Source organism: Macaca nemestrina, chromosome 2 (assembly GCF_043159975.1).
Source record: "Macaca nemestrina isolate mMacNem1 chromosome 2, mMacNem.hap1, whole genome shotgun sequence".
In the NCBI taxonomy this organism is placed as follows: domain Eukaryota; kingdom Metazoa; phylum Chordata; class Mammalia; order Primates; family Cercopithecidae; genus Macaca; species Macaca nemestrina.
The window spans coordinates 133,908,040-133,924,434 of NC_092126.1; the positions used below are offsets into that span (position 1 = coordinate 133,908,040).

The following is a 16,395-nucleotide window of genomic DNA, read 5'->3' on the forward strand; positions in this document are numbered from 1 at the left end:
TATATCTATATATGTGTGTGTGTGTGTGTGTGTAAAGTCCAGAGTTTTTAGCTGTAGTGCATGAGAAGAAGAGTGAAAAGTACATCTATGCCATCTTGCTAAAAGTGGAAGGCCCCTCAATATTTTGTTTTTATATTCTACTTCTATTCTTGATTCAATCCATGCACATCACATTTTATCTCCTTATTTCTCTATGTCTCCCCTAAACTATTGCATTTATGCTTTGTATAATGTTCTCGCATTTTCCCTTGTGGTATTAGAGGTGATAGCTTCATCACATTTTTAAAACACACAATAGTGTTTATGGTTGTAATTTTTTTCTGCTTCATGGCAACATTTTATGATATGTGTTTTTCATCCGTTGAACAGTTTTTTTGTTTTTGTTTTTGTCACAATTGTTTGTGTCATATCTTTATATTGATGCTGTTCTAAACCCTCTTTTTTTACTCATCATGAGTGAGTTGGCTATTTGCAGATTTGTGATGGTGTGGGATTTGGGAGGGGGTAAGGGCCAGGGCAGTTCTCCAGGTTCATGACCTGAAAGCCCTCTCCTCTGCTACCACAGGGACAAATATGCAAATATGTCATTCCTACAGATATGGCATATCAACAGGATTATTTGCATATGCCAACTTCATCTGCTTCTTTGAGACACACCAGGTTTAAGAGTGTTTCTATTCCAGTCCTGTCTACTTTATTTTCTGCCCCTTATTGCTCATAGAGGATATAATTGTTTGATTGCAGAGTGAGGCTCAGGAACTGTATTATTGCTGACTCTCTCTGACGTTCACTGTTTTGGGCCCTCTCAACAATTTCATGTTTTTATTCTTTTCATATTTTCCCAATCTAAACTGTTTTGGGTAGTTCATATACATGTCTCTGGGTTACATTTATATCTTAACTTCATTGTAAATGGAGTTTGCAGACATTTAAAAAAATGTCTGTATTCTTGTTGCTGTTATATGATTTCTAAGAGAAGGTGAAAAAATGCTAACATAGGGAGACATTTTCATATGGAGGTTTTAACCTGCATTTATTGAATACCTAGTGTTCCAATCTTTCATTTTCATACTTCAGAAGAATCAAAAGAGGATATATATTGTAAGATGAGACAACAAAGAACATGTTGATAGGGTTTGTTGAGGAGTAACAATTTTCAATTTACTATTTAGCCTTCATCAAAATACATTCTAGAGAATTCACAGAAAATTTCCTTTGGGTTAACTAAGCATTGTCTTCAGTTCATACTTCAACTAGTTGGTGATTTTGGGTAAAGTGTTTTCAAAATTTCCACATGAAACATTTATGATAAGCTGGAATGAAGTTATAAATGCCATATACACTGATTGCTATTACTTCCCATGAACTCCAACATAATGCTTATGTTGTAAGGCAGAACTGGTATGCTTATTTTAGAGTTTCTGTTTTATAAGGAAAGAATCATTGTACACATATATTGGTGCTATGTAATTTGATTGAATCCATCAGACACCTTGTCATAGAAGGTTTTTTATAGGTCCTTCTGTGACAAAATGGGACTTTGGCACACAGCAAGAGGTGCCACTTATTTTTCACTATTGATTCTAGGATTTCAACTTCACGACCTCTTTCAGTAGGCAAAATAGGAGCATTTACATACTTTTCTCATCCAGAGCCAGGCTCTGAGTTCAGCCCACTATTAAAGATTTGAAAGGTATAGAAAATTATAGATGGCAAATACAGACCACCTACAAGTTTAGCACCCAGAAATGTCATATTGTTAATGTTTTAAAATATTTCCTGTTGATCTTTCTCTGTGCATTTTAACTCAACTGGCATCATGCTGCCCAAATCATTTTATTTCTTTGCTTTTGTTTGGTTTAATATTAAATATTTTTGAATGTCATTACAAATCTTCACAAATATCATTCTAACAACTGTAAAAATATTCTTATTTAAACCCATTGAAGTATATAAACCTAGATTACAATAAAGCAAAGGCATACCATTCTTGAATAGTAATTTAAAATACATTATAAAAATGCCCATCACTCAAAACAATATAAATAAACTACAATCTCAATTAGAAGCACAAAAGTTCTTTAAAAGTTGTTTGGAAAGAGTGAAATTTAAAAGGCAAAATAATCTGAATGTCCATGTGGAAGAATAAGTGACCAAAGTATCTAAAAATTATATGAAACAGAGAAATCATGGGAGATAATTAATTTCTAGAAATTAAGATCTGCTATAATTTAGCCTGATGCTGGAAATAATAAGGTATTAACATAGAAAGAGACAAATATATGTGTGGAAAGAAATGTATCTGTGTATACACAGAAAATTAAGATGTAATGAAGAATGGTACTTTAATTCAGTAGAGGAAGAATGATTTATTCATGAAATGTGCTTTCACAACTGGCTATCCATCTGGATAAACAGCAATTTTGGACACCCCACTCCACAAGATAAATAGAAATAAATTCCAGATGGGCAAAAGGTTAAAATTTTAAATCTAAATAAAACCTGATAAGAGAATTTAGAAGAATGTTTTTATAACTTCCATGTAAAGAAGAGTAATTTAAGCAATTCAAAAACTCAGAGCCATAAAAGAAAAGAGAAATCTAAATTCACAAAGATATTCTTTTTGTGGTGAAGTATACCAAAAACGAAGTCAAATGACAGATGATAGACTGGAAGAAAAAGTTACAACACGTATGGCAAAAAAAGAATACTAGCCATGATATTATAAAATACTTACAATTAGTGAGCAAAAGTCAAGTGTCCCAATAGAAAAATGTTCAAGGAATATGAATAGGCAATTGACAGGAGGGGAAATTCAAAAGGCCAATAAACATATGAAGGAATGCTTTATTTCATTAATATCAATGCGGTTCTACTTTTTGCCCATCAGATTGACAAACATTTAATAAGTGCTGGTGAGTACATGAAGGAGAGCACTCTCACACATTGATGGTGGGATTGTTTATTGGTATACACCTTAAAAAAGTAATATGGAAATATGAATTTCAAATGAAAAAGTACATCCCTTCTTTCCTAGCAATTCCAATTCAGAGAATCTTTTCTATGAAAGTAAAAGCACTAGTATTTAGTTATATATGAATTCATATATATGTGAATATTTATTTTAGCATAGAGTAGCAAAAAACTGCAATCACCCTGAACGCTAATAAATAGGAACACCATTAAATAAAGTATGTTTCATTCATATTAAGAAATATCACACCACTAATAAAAAAGAGTGACTTTGGGCTTTATGAGGTGACCCATAACAATGTCTATGATATCTAATGTTGAGTGGGAAAAGCTAGCTCTAGAGAAATGCCTATAGAATGATTGCACTTATATAAAACTAAGCAATGACAAAAATGTCCTCTACATGTGAATTTACACTTATCAATTATAGGAAGAAGGGTAAGGAAGGGTAAAAACCTGTGAGAAATAGGCTTATCTTAGTGAGATGAACATGAGGTAATAAATACCAAGAAGGTAGCAAAATGGAAATATTTTGATGGTATAATATTTTGCAATATATAAACTATCGAATTCTATTTTATTACAACTTAGTACAGTTGTGTATACTTGCAAAAGTATTGAAGGGTTCTTGGTATAAATGAAAACATAAATTGGCAATATCTATCAAAATTACTCATGCATTTACCTGTAATCTGGCAATCTCTTTTCTAAGAATCTACCCCAAAATACATTGGTACAAGTATAAAGTGACATACACATAAGATTATTTATTGTGACATTATATGCAATGACAAAAATAGTAAATAACCCACCTATAGATTCTTATAATGAACAGCAAAGAGAAATGAAGGAATGATATATACAAAAAGGCAGAGTGATCTGTAGGATATTTCATTAAGTGAATGCTGTATTCTCTAGGATAAGTATAAGTATGTCCCAAACATTGCAGGGGATATACTTATACTTTTTTTTTTTTTTTTTTTGAGATGGAGTCTCACTCTGTCGCCCAGGCTGGAGTGCAGTGGCGTGATCTCGGCTCACTGCAACCTCCGCCTCCCGGGTTCAAGCCATTCTTCTGCCTCAGCCTCCTGAGTAGCTGGGATTACAGGCACGCGCCACCACATCTGGCTAATTTTTGTATTTTTAATAGAGACGGTGTTTCACCAGGTTGTCCAGGCTTGTCTCAAACGCCTGACCTTGTGATTCATCCTCCTCGGCCTCCCAAAGTGTACTTATACTTTTTAAAAAATCATTGTTTAACTGAAATCCAAATTAGTAGATATCCTGCATTTGTATTTGCTAAATCTAACAGCCTTGTTTGGGGAGAAGACTCTGAAATGGAGTTCAGTGTGCAGAATGTTGGAAAGCAGCACTCCTGGGATCAACACCTGTGAAGGCAGGAAAAGGAAGCAGGATTGGGCAGAGGGAGAATTGCACTGCAATAGAAGCCTGAGCAACAACTTTAGGTGACCCACGAGGGGTTCTGGAGCTGCACTTGCTTATCAGAGGGTCCTCTACTGCACTGAAATGAGTGGACTTTGATAGCTTCCCTCTTCGCTACTCAGTCAGTCATTGGATATGGTCAAGACAACTCTCTGTGGCTGAAATGCCCTTGAAGGGGCTGACAGCAGAAGACCATCTGCTTATAGCTTCCCCAGCAGCTTAGCCAAAAATTTCCTTACTGAGGAGGAGTCTAGGTGACTAATTTCTTTGTCCTTTACAGAGAAGAAAGCAAAGTGCAAAAAAAAAAAAAAAAAAAAAGGTATGTAATGCATGCTACCTTTGATTTTCAAGGTGTAAAATATAATATACTGTATTTGTTGCCTGTGTTTATAAAAATAAATACTAAGAATACTTTAAAGTTTAAAAATGATTAATAATGTTAAAAAAAAAGGGAATAAGGCAATGGAAGTGAAACATCTCTCAGTGTACTTTGTTTTCATATTAATAAAAGAAAAAGTTAAAGCCAAAACAAAAAATGAAGCCCTAAAAAGTTAAATGAAAATAAATACATTTATATAAAGTGTTGGTGGCAAAACAATTCAAAGAAAAAAATTATGTCAAGCCATTCTAGAACAGTGTTTTCACTGCATAACCTTAAGCTGGGTTTATTCTAAGGTCAAAAATTTAAGAACCACAAAATATTTTAAGTTTTGTTCTTAATGATATTATTGCTTTGAGATTAAAGTATGTTTATGTAGGATAAAAAATATTTTTCTAATATTGTTAAAAATCTGAATTTTCAGCAGAAGAAAAAAGAGATACAAGTACAAAATCAAAGAATCTGAGTAAAAATCCTGTAACATACTATTTGAATTGGAAATATCAAAATGACTCATTTTTTAAAAACTAAAGAATTATTTTCTAGTTTTGTGTACTAAAAAGCCCCAGAAACAATGACAAAATAGTTGTCATGTGCACTAAGTGTTCAGAATGTGATCTCTAAATACCATTATTTCTAACAGCATCTTGGGGCTCTGTGGAGAATCTGTTGTGTGCTAGAGTAGTGCAGTTCTCATAGCCCAATGTAGTTGTGTTAAAAAAATGTAGAAACTAATTCCTTACTCTGAATGTTGGAAGGAAAGCATGTTTCTTGCCTTTTCCCTGTGAGCTGTATTTCAGGGTAACCAAGTAAAGCCTGGTTGATGAGGGAAAGTTCTTAAAGAAGAATTCTAGCTAATTAATGTGGAATGAGTGATAGAAAAATTGCCATTTTTCAGTCTTAATGAACAGATTCCAGGCAATGGTTATCAACAGATTCCAAAACAATCGGGTGAAAGGCAAATGGACAACTGCATATTTGCAGTTTGCCAAGGAACTGTAGATAGATATAAGGGGCAATTTGTAACTTGACAAGAGGGATATTAGATTGTTGCTTCATGAACCTTTGTGTGCCCACTGATGAATCTTCACATTAATAAATGAGGCAACCAGATTTTATGTGCTTCCTGATGTGAGACACTACAGAGTACAGATTGCACATGAACCAAGCTAAACCTGAGTCAAACCAAGTAGCTGGATGTAATGAACAGATTGCAGGAAGTAAGGGGAGAAAAAAAAACCAAGTTAAATGGCACTACCAGGAAGAAACTAGACAAATCCAGAATGAGGACATTCTAAGAGAAATTGGAGGGAACAGACCCAGTTTCTTCAAGTTAATAGCTTTGGGGGAGAAAAGAGCAGACAGGAAAAAGAGGAGATTTAAAAGATATCAACAGCTAAATCAATTTGTTTATACTGTTTGGGTCTTGAATCACATGAACGTACTATAAAAGGACTTTTCATGGTCAATTGGGGAAATATGATCATAGACCATATTAAATGATGTTTAGGAACTACTGCTAATCTTGTTAGGTGTAATACTGATACTGTGATTATGTGGGAAAATGTCTTCACTTTTTAGGAATACATAGTGAATATTTAGCAATAAAATATCATGGTGTTTAAGATTTGTCTTTTTAAAAGTGATACATGAAATATATATGGAAGATGTAGACAATCTTCATTATCAAGAAGAGGTATATACAGGTTCAGTTTCTTATTTAAGCACTTTAGTATGTGTCTGCAAAACTTAAATAATAATAAAGACAATTTATCTGAGATTTGATTTGAATACATATATTTCTTCTCTCTTTCACTTTGGCATATCGTCTCTTCTTAATAGTATCTTTTGAGATGCTCTTTAATAATTCTACCCAAACTTGTATCTCCTTCCTAACTCAAAAAAATTGATTCTTAAGCACTCAGGTTACATCAGTGGTTCTCAAATGGGAACAATTTTGCTTCTTAGGGGATATTTTGCAATATCTGAAGATATTTCTGGTTGCCACAACTGGCGGATGCTACTGGCATTTAGTAAATGTTGAATTAATAAATAAATGTATGAATGAATGAAAACCAGAACAATTTGGTTCAGTTAACCAGGAAAACTTTAACAGATCATGGCTCTCCCTGGATGGCTCTTTTAAAATGTTTGTATTTTTTTCAAGCAGATGGCAATTCTGTACATTAGTAAGCTGATACGTGTTTAGTAATTTAGTTTAAAATGAGAGATTGAGAGTGTTGTGTTGTAAAAATTATATCACAGGCCAAAAGTTGTTTGACCTGCTGGGATTCTTAGCTGTAAAGTTTTATTTAGTTTGTATTCTGAATTTGTAGTTGGACCAGTCTTAACATTTTTCATAACAGGTATTCAAACAGTTCATACACATGGCTCTTGAACTGTATTATATGAATGTTGAAACCTTTTCCTTTACAGACTTTGAGAAGGGTTAGTTTGAGGGAAAATTTGAGAGAAAGAGTATTCTCAAGTTTGGAAGATAAAGGTTGTTTTACATATTGGTTTGTTTTTACTTCTAAGTAAATGAAAATGGTTCTTCCTGTCTTTTCTTATTCTATTCATCCTCTCTTCCTCTCCCATGCTCATCCTCTCGTAGGTAACTTCCCTTCATAACTCCTTCCACTAGGAGATTGGACATGGGGAATCCCAAAGTACAAATCTCTTTATGATTTAAAATAGTTTCTCATCTACATTCTTTGCATTTAATGATTATATTTTGAGAGTCATTAACTTTGTAAAATAATTAATTATATATAAAAAGACATATCACTCCAACAGTCCCTAACAGGGTTAATATATATTTGTTACATTTGTTGACCATTCTACTTGGTTAAAAGTGTAGGTATATTTTTATAAGTGTTCTCCCTTAAAAAAAAAAAAAAAGGAAAAAAAACCCCCAAAAACCTAATGGTCCTTCTTTTACCTAACAGCTAAAAGCAAAAAGTCATGTTAGAAAATAGCTTTCATTTTCGTAAATGCTATAATTAGTCATTTGAGGACTAAAACCATGGCCGTGACCCCTCATGTTCTTTGAGGTTTCCATGCCCACTTTCTGTATGAATTGGGGTTTTAAGTCCTGGTGTCAGTGCCAATCCTAACTTAGAAATTACATTCTTCCCACTCAGAAATTCCTCCTGGAGTTTCAACAGGAGAAATGATTCTTCATTTTCCCTCCCAAAAACTGTTGTGTAATATTGCTGGCAGAGAGAGGATGATTGGTGCCACTGCAAAGTTAGCTAGATTTCAGTGGAGGTTGAAGCGGTATCTAAATATAGCATGTAAAAAGCCTTAGGCTAACTGTAGATGAAAAGCACTCTAGATATGTAAGGTATTATTACTACTAACGCATTATTATTTTAACTTTGCTACAAGTTACAACGAGCCTATAACATCTGCCCTACAGTATTGCAGTGAGGTGTGCTTTCTGCTGTGAATTTTTCACCTCTAACAATTTGTTTTTCTTGTATCAGCACTACCTGTCAATTTTTATTAAGCAAAGTAACTTGAGGCATTTTGAATTTTTTTCACCCTAGATGTCCTTGGTGGGGAGTGAAATGATCAACAAAACCATTGGTTAAGGATGCAATCTTTGAGAGCCACTAAACATAGGAGCAAAAAGCAAGGGCTAAAAAAAATCGCCCAGGGCAGAAAACAAATTTGGAAAAATAATCTACACCAGTCACACTGAGTCTCAAACATAATTCAGTTGCTACCTGCTGATTTAATCAATCCTTTTCAGTTAAAAAATAGAAATTGGAGTGTAATATGCATGATGAAAAATTTTAATAAAACACATCGGGATTTTTTCAAATGGGAAATGAAAATTATCTGAAGGTGACCAGTGCAAATTTTAAAACCTCCTGAAAAAGAAAATCAAATGGTATGAAGGCATCAAAGCCTGTTTGCAGTCCTACACATTTATTATAATATAGAACACTTTAGTTCTTACCTCCTTGGAATCAGAGAGGTAAATACAGTCAATCTGATGACTTGAGGCCAGTCTTTAGTTGAGGTATTTTGATTTTGATCTTCAAGAAGATCAAATAGTTTTGCTCTCCTCTGGACATAAAACTTCTTTGGACATAAGGGGCAAAGAAAAGAGCTTGAAGCACAAATTTTTGTAAATCCATTTCCACTGTCATTGGCAAGTAGAAGCACTTGTACCCCTGAATAGCAGGGGCACTGTAACATCTATAAACAAAAGACACAATATGCTCGTCAATAGGTCAGATGCAAAGTATACCTTTCTCTATAAGAATAAATAACAAACACTATAAATTACCTTCTCACTGCCATCTAAAAGTGGTAGACTTCAGATTTTCTGATAAGAATTATATAAAATAAGAATTTTTTCTTCTACCCAAGTGCTATCCAATAGAGCTTTCTGGGATGATGGAAATGTTCTATATTTGTGCTGTGCAGTAAGGTAGTCACTAGCCACCTGTGGCTTTTACCACTTGAGATGTGGTTAATGTGACTGAGAAACTTTCTAATTTGATTTTATTTCAATTAATTTTAATAGCCACATGTGTCAGTGCTGACATATGGGATAGAATAATCTAGGCAGCAGGGGAATGAATTAACCAAAATGGTAGCAGCTGCAAGCCAGAATATGTCCACCTTTCTAAGGAATGTCTAGGCCCATGAACTTTGATAGACAAGGTAGTATAGAAGAAAAAGCATGGTGGTGTAGTTTCAGCATCTGGGTTCCAGTCCTCCAGTTCTCTCCTTCTGTAAAATAATGGTAATAATACTTACCTTGTGAATTTTTTTGTGAAGATTAACAGAGAAAATGTACTTATGTTATCTAACAAAAGGCCCACCATGTAAGAGGCACTCATCAGATATTAGTATTTCCTCATAATCATTATAAATATGTTAATGATTGAAGACCAAGGTGAAAATTGGGCACAGCTATTAGCCTCAAAACATTTCATTGTTGTAGGTGTGGATGGAATCCTGGGAAACCAGCCAAAATGTGGAAACTTATTCAGAGGTTGGATTTATTCCATTCATTCATTCAATATAAATTGAAATGCCAGGTTGCATGCAGCACTCTGCTAGGCTGTGACAATGGGGGGCACCAAGAATATTACCCACCCTTGAGTTGTCTTGTTGTGTAGCCCAGGACAGTCTGTGATTGGGTGAGTTGGGAGGTTGCAGCAATAATCTGTCGATACTGAAGATTTTGACTAATGGCATGACCTCCATGATGATGGATGTCAAACTCAGAGTCCCTTCATAATTACCTGATTAGTGGCAGTAACTCACTATATCACCTTTTCTACATTCTTGTCCATTATTTATTTTAAGCTCCTAAAGTACAGATATGTCATCTTAACTTTACTTAAACAGTGGTAGAGTTGTTATGTTTTTTGAAAAATTCCTGTGGATGCTGGTAAAGATTAACAACTGTCAGATAATGCTTGAAGAGCACTATTAATAGTCTCTTTCCAACAGTGTCTTTTCATCCTGAGTTTTGGAGTAGCAACGTACTGCCCAGGACAAATAAGGTAGGCTTTTGAACAAACATCCCAACTCAGGGTCACAAATCTGCAAGAGCTAGGAGAGTTCTTCGCTGTGGGGAATCATACTGGCTTCTTGCCTCCATGCTTTGGGAGCAGGATAGCATAATACTGTTGGCAAGAGCGTTTTGAAGCCTTCTGGAAAACATGAGTGAAAATCGCAGCCTTATGCTATCAGGTCAACAAATTTAATCCAAGCCAGACATACAATGACAGAAGCTCCACTGATTATCAAGGTCCCTGGCACACCCTAGTGTCCATCTCAAAGTCAACAGCTCTACCTAGCTCTCTGATTTCAAGGGGGGAGTTGGGTTAGAAACCACTATTATTCCCCATCTGGTTTACTAGAGACAGAAATGAAATGACTAGAGACAGAAAATGTGCTGTCCAGGTTCTATCTCATTTATGAAGAGATTTAACTTAGTTTTTACATATATAAAATGAAAAAAAATAAATTCACTTGAACTTTAATGCATAGAATATTTGATAAGTGAGGAAGAAACCAATGAATTAGAGATCACATATTGCCCTCTGATATCAACAATTCTAACTAGAGTGACTGCAGGGATTAGGCTATGCTACAGCTCATGTTAAGTTTTTGGCAGATGGAGGATCTGGAGGTGTCAGTAAAGCCCAATGTAATTAAAAAATAATTTCTGAAATTTGGAGCAGCAATGGTTATTAATTGAATCAAATGCTAATTTCTCAGATAAAGTTCCACAGGAGGTACATGAGGGCAGTTTTATTTGCTAGACCTCTTTCTTTAAGGAAGGTGGCTTGGAAGAAAATGTCCAAACGAGTTTTACATTTAATGAAAAAAAATGACACACAAGAAAATCCAGGCATGAGGCAGTTGATTTCTCAGTTGGGATGTATTTCAGGAAAAGATGGCATTGTGCCTTCCCCATCAGGACTTGGTAATCATTCCACTATTCATGAACAGATGCCTTGGTCAGATCCCCAAGTGTAAGTGAATTCATTAAAAGATCTAGGGAATTGAGGTATTAATTCTAAATTATTACATATTATAGATTTTCTGGAAACAAGTAGGGGGACATGGCAAGGAGAGGAAATAGTAGAGATTATATTTAACTCTTGGCCAGAAGTTGGTCTCATGAGACCACCAAAAGAGCACTTTTTAGCATGATAAGTTTTAAACTCTTTTAAAAAGGATTTAAGCAGTTATTGTCACAGTGTAGAAGGTTGATATAAGGCAAAGTAGAATTATGAATGTTGCATACCATATATGGAAAGCCTAGAAATAATCTATTGGATGGAAGAGAGTGCACAAATCATTTTGTTCTTTGTATACTTTATAAAGGAACTCTTCTGATATCACTTTTTTTGTGAAGGAGACTCTGTCCTGTAGAATGCATGCAATGATGGTGTTTGTAATAGTACGTAGTTCTCTAAATATATTGTGGCATATTTTTGAAATTTAGGCTTAGTTGCTCTCTTTCCAGATTTTTATTTTTTCACTCAGACAATTTGGCACTGGTTGATGTGTGGGTGGATATATTTTCTCACCTGCACAATTAACTTGAAGTTATTTTTGGAATCGTTTTCATTTTCAGCTATTATGATTATACCATACTTGGGGAAAATGCTGTTGAGTGTGAGTTAAGATATTCTGAATACCTAAGGGCAAAATGTAACAATCAGGTCACACAGAGAACTTCAAAATAGCAATTGAAATTGTTTTTATCAAGGATAAAGTTTTTGATTACACAATTCTTATGGATATATTCTTATGGATAGTTCCATCATAACACTCCTACAGGGGCTGTATTAAATGTTCTACCTACCTCTCAGATGACTTAATGTCATCACAAATAGGAGTTACTTGAATTGCCTTCATGAAATTTTACTGTAGAACGTGATTGAAATGGATTATAAAATATATTTTATTCTATAATAAAATCTTGGCTTAACATTTGCTACTTTTGAACCTATTTTTGTTTGTTTTGGTTTGTTTGTTTGTTAATCTCCCATCCCATGCACTGCTGAAACAATGATGCGATGAACGCTTTTTTGATACATTGGTCAACAATCAGGAAATATGGTTCTTAGTGGTTGTGCAGACCATTTGAGGAGAAGTTTAAGACTCTGAGGAGATGCATAATATAGATATCTGCTTGCTCACATTTTTGTGGTAAAGCAGGAGTGAGCAAACTGTAACCTGTAGGCCAAATCCAGCCCAGCATTTGTTTTTGTAAATAAATTTTAATTAGAACATAGACTCCTTAGTTTATGTATTATCTATGTCTGCTTTTACACTAAAATAATAAAGTTGAGGGATTTTGACATAGATCATTCGGGCTTTGAAGCCTAAAATATTTACTATTTGGTCCTTTACAAAAAAAGTTTTCCAACCCTTCTCTAAAAAAAGAAAAACAGTTGTTTGCATGTTTCTTTTTATTTTGTTCTTGAATTTTCTCTTTTAAGAAAAAATGTGACGAATGCTACAGATTCACTATAATCCAAAATATAATCCAAACCTCTTGTCCATTGCTATTTCTACAATATAGTCTGGAAAAATCTACATGCTCACTTCTCAATTTCCTTTTTAGTTAAGGGCAGCCATATGACTCAGTTCCAGCCTTTGCTATATGAATGAAAGATGGCTGTGGAATTTTGGGAAAAAGCCAGGCTAACATCATCCCATGCTTATTTTCTTGCCTCGAATATGAACATGATGCCTTTAGTTGGGGGACAGCTACCTTGAATCATGTAGGAATGCCTGAGGAAATAGCAGAGATATCAGTGCTAATATCTTTGATTTTTGTTAATTGCAGTCATAAGTAAGTTTCTATGGTTTGGATGTGGTTTGTCCCCACCAAAACCCATGTTGAAATTTGATCCCTAATGTGGCAGTGTTGGGAGGTGGGGTCTAGAGGGAGGTGTTTAGATCATGGGGGCAAATCTCTCATGAATAAGTTAATGCTCTCCCTTGGGGTGAGTAAGTTCTCACTCTCAAGGAATGAATTAGTTCCTGAGAAAGCAGGTTGTTAAAAAGAATCTGGCTTCCTCAGTATCTCTCTTGCTTCCTCTCTTGCCATGGGATCTCTTTGCACATACCCAGTCCCTTTCTGTTTCTTCGATGAGTTGAAGCAGCATGAGGTCCTTACCAGATGCAGCTGCCCAACCTTGAACTTTCCAGCCATCAGAATTGTTAGAAAAATAAACCTCTTTCCTTTATAAACTACGCAGTCTCAGGTATTCTGTTATAGCAGCAGTAAATGGACTAAAACATAAGCCTGTGTAGTGTAAAATGGTAACTTGAAATTTTATAAATCTCAATTTTTTCTTGGCAAGGAAGAAGATGGGGAGGGAGAGTTGCCAAAAACTCAGTTTAAAATAAAAATAGATGGTCTGAATATTCTATATAAACATGTTGTGCTAAATTATGACTATTCTCTCTAAATGGGACGTAGTTCTCTTGATCTTCTCCTAACCTCTTAATCTTCATTAACTTGTTTAACATCTATTTATTTTTGAGGTCTATGCTGTAGTCTGTAAAGATGGCTACCAACAATTTTTTCCCTCCCTGTTTACTCACAGAGTACTGTCTATTTGCCCTCCACTTGTATACAGACTGGCCTTTGTGACTTGCTTTGACCAATTAAATATAGCTGATGTGACATCTTGAGACATCTTAGGTCAAGGCCTTAAGAAGACTGGTAGTTTTTTCTGGATGCTAAGAGAAGAAAGTGATTCAAGGAGGAGGGTGTAATCAACTTCATCAAATGCTGCTGACAAATCGAGTAGGATGAGGACCAGGAAGTGGTCACTGGGAATACCAATGTGGATATTATTTCGATTCGGTAGATAGCAATCTGAGTGGAGCATTTGGAGCAAAATCCTGGTTAAGGTAGATTTAAGAAAAAATTGGAAGAAAGAAATTGGAGACAATGAGTATAAATAACTCTTTCTTCTCTTGCTAGAAATTCAAGAGCAACAGAGCAATGACTGAAGGAAGGTGCTGATAAATCACAAGAGCAATTTTTTTCAAGGTGGTAGAAATAACATCAGCTTATCTAAATGCTATAATACACTTCTGAACCTTAACCTATAATTTAAAGACAGTACAGACTTGTTGTGAACAGGATTTCTAAAACAATGTTAATCCTTACCACATAATATCTTGGCAAAAATTGTCTTCCTTGTGTTTCAATTTCATCATTTGTAACATGAATTAAAATAACCATTTTACGAGGAATTGGCCTGGTAAAATTTTTTTATTTAAGGTTTTAAGTTTGATAGTTCTCATTGTTTCATATTCTTCCATTTGCAACTTGGTAGAAAATATTAAAATTGATTCCAAGAAATAATGATTTCAGTAAACGTATTAGGCCATTCTTGAATTACTGTAAAGAAATACCTGAGACTGGATAATTTATGAAAAGAGAGGTTTAATTGGCCCGTGGTTCTGCAGGCTGTCTAGGATGCATAGCAGCATCTGCTTCTGGGGAGGTCTCAAGAAGCTTCCAATCATGGCAGAAGGCAAAGGGGGAGCAGACACATCACATGGCAAAAGCAGGAGCAAGAGAAAAAGAGGATGGGGGAGGACGTACCACACACTTAAATGACCAGATCTTGTGAGAACTCACTCAGTATCACAAAGGCAGCACTAAGCCATGAGGGATCCATCCCCATGACCCACATACCTCCCCACCAGGCCCCACATCCATCACCTCCACCATTAGGGTTTACGATTCAACATGAGATTTTGGTGGGGACATATATCCAAACTATGTCAATAAATTCAATTTTTTTCACAGAAAATAGTAAGGCATAAAATTTAAAAATAAATATTTAGTCTTGTAATTTTCCAAAAATTGGAGGGATGTGTAAGTTAAAAGGGGAAAGAGGGTGTATGTGTAGGAGATTAAAACATTATAAACAAAAAATTTTAAGTGTTTGTTGCCTATAATATGCCAGCCAGATATTTTGTTGACAAATTCATGTTAAGGTGACCCTATTGTGTCATTAGAATTTATGAAAAATATGTTACCGCATTTCATCATGGCCAGACCATATGTTGGAAAGAGTGACTAGTGGTGATTTAGAGAGAAAAGACGAAAAACTGTGGCATCAGAATCCCCTCACCTCTGCAGCTGAGACTATAAGCCCTAGGAATTACATATGTTTATGCTGTTGCTATTTTGCTTAAGATCATCTCTAAAAACTGTAGTTTAGAAAAGCAAATCTCTATTGCTCTTATGACAAAAATGTAGATGTGAAGTGTAATGCAGGAATGGATAAATGAGTAGAATATTTTGGACTTAAAAGGCTCAAATGATTGGAGTAAATATTTATAATCATTCTGATGCAGTCTTTACAATCATGCCCTTTATGACATAATATTTGGTTGTATTTTGTATACAATTTCAGGTTCATTTCATGTTGGCACCTATTTTCTGGGTTCTCAAGGGTACAACATGTGTTTTAGCCTGGTGCCAGTAATATTTTTATATGGTCTCTTTCTTGGTACTTGTAGGAAAATTATTCTTGTAATTGGAAGGCAGAAGTTGTCTGTAGTCCAATTATATGTGCATAATTGTTTGTGTTCACTATAACCAATGTTTGATTGTCAGTAGTATAGAGGGCAATGTCTTGGTTTTTCCTATTTTAATATTAATTAAATTTCCTTCTAATAAAGGGAAGTGGGAATAAAGCTTCATGTTTTTGTCAGACTCATTTGTTTCAATCTCCTGGTGTTAAACAAAATGCATCTGTTGAAAAAGAATGGGAGTTTAGTTATACAATTAAACTTGCTCCTTATTTTCATTATATGAAGGCAAACTTACTGATGCATCATGGCAATATCTATAGTAGGAATTAGATAAATTTTGTATAAAATAAAGTTGTCTTTTCACTTCTGAATAGATTCATGCAACAATATTTATAAGATTTGTTGCTTGACCCTTATTAAATGCCAAATACTCCCATGTTATGTCACGAGAACTCTACTATCTATTTTCATGGTGAGACAAGCCCATCTGCTCACAAGTGGGCATCTTCCTGTGTCCAACAATAGAAGGGGATGGGTACCCC

General features: G+C 34.8%; 1 long non-coding RNA gene across 1 annotated transcript in view; it reads left to right on the forward strand.

The window, feature by feature from the left end:
* The window catches only part of LOC105479572 (uncharacterized), a 381,347-nt gene extending 365,314 nt beyond the window's left edge, over positions 1-16,033 (forward strand). The window contains exon 10 of the long non-coding RNA XR_011620186.1: positions 13,900-16,033. This is a non-coding gene — a long non-coding RNA (uncharacterized lncRNA). The remainder of the gene's footprint in view (positions 1-13,899) is intronic.
* Positions 16,034-16,395: the final 362 nt, after the last annotated feature.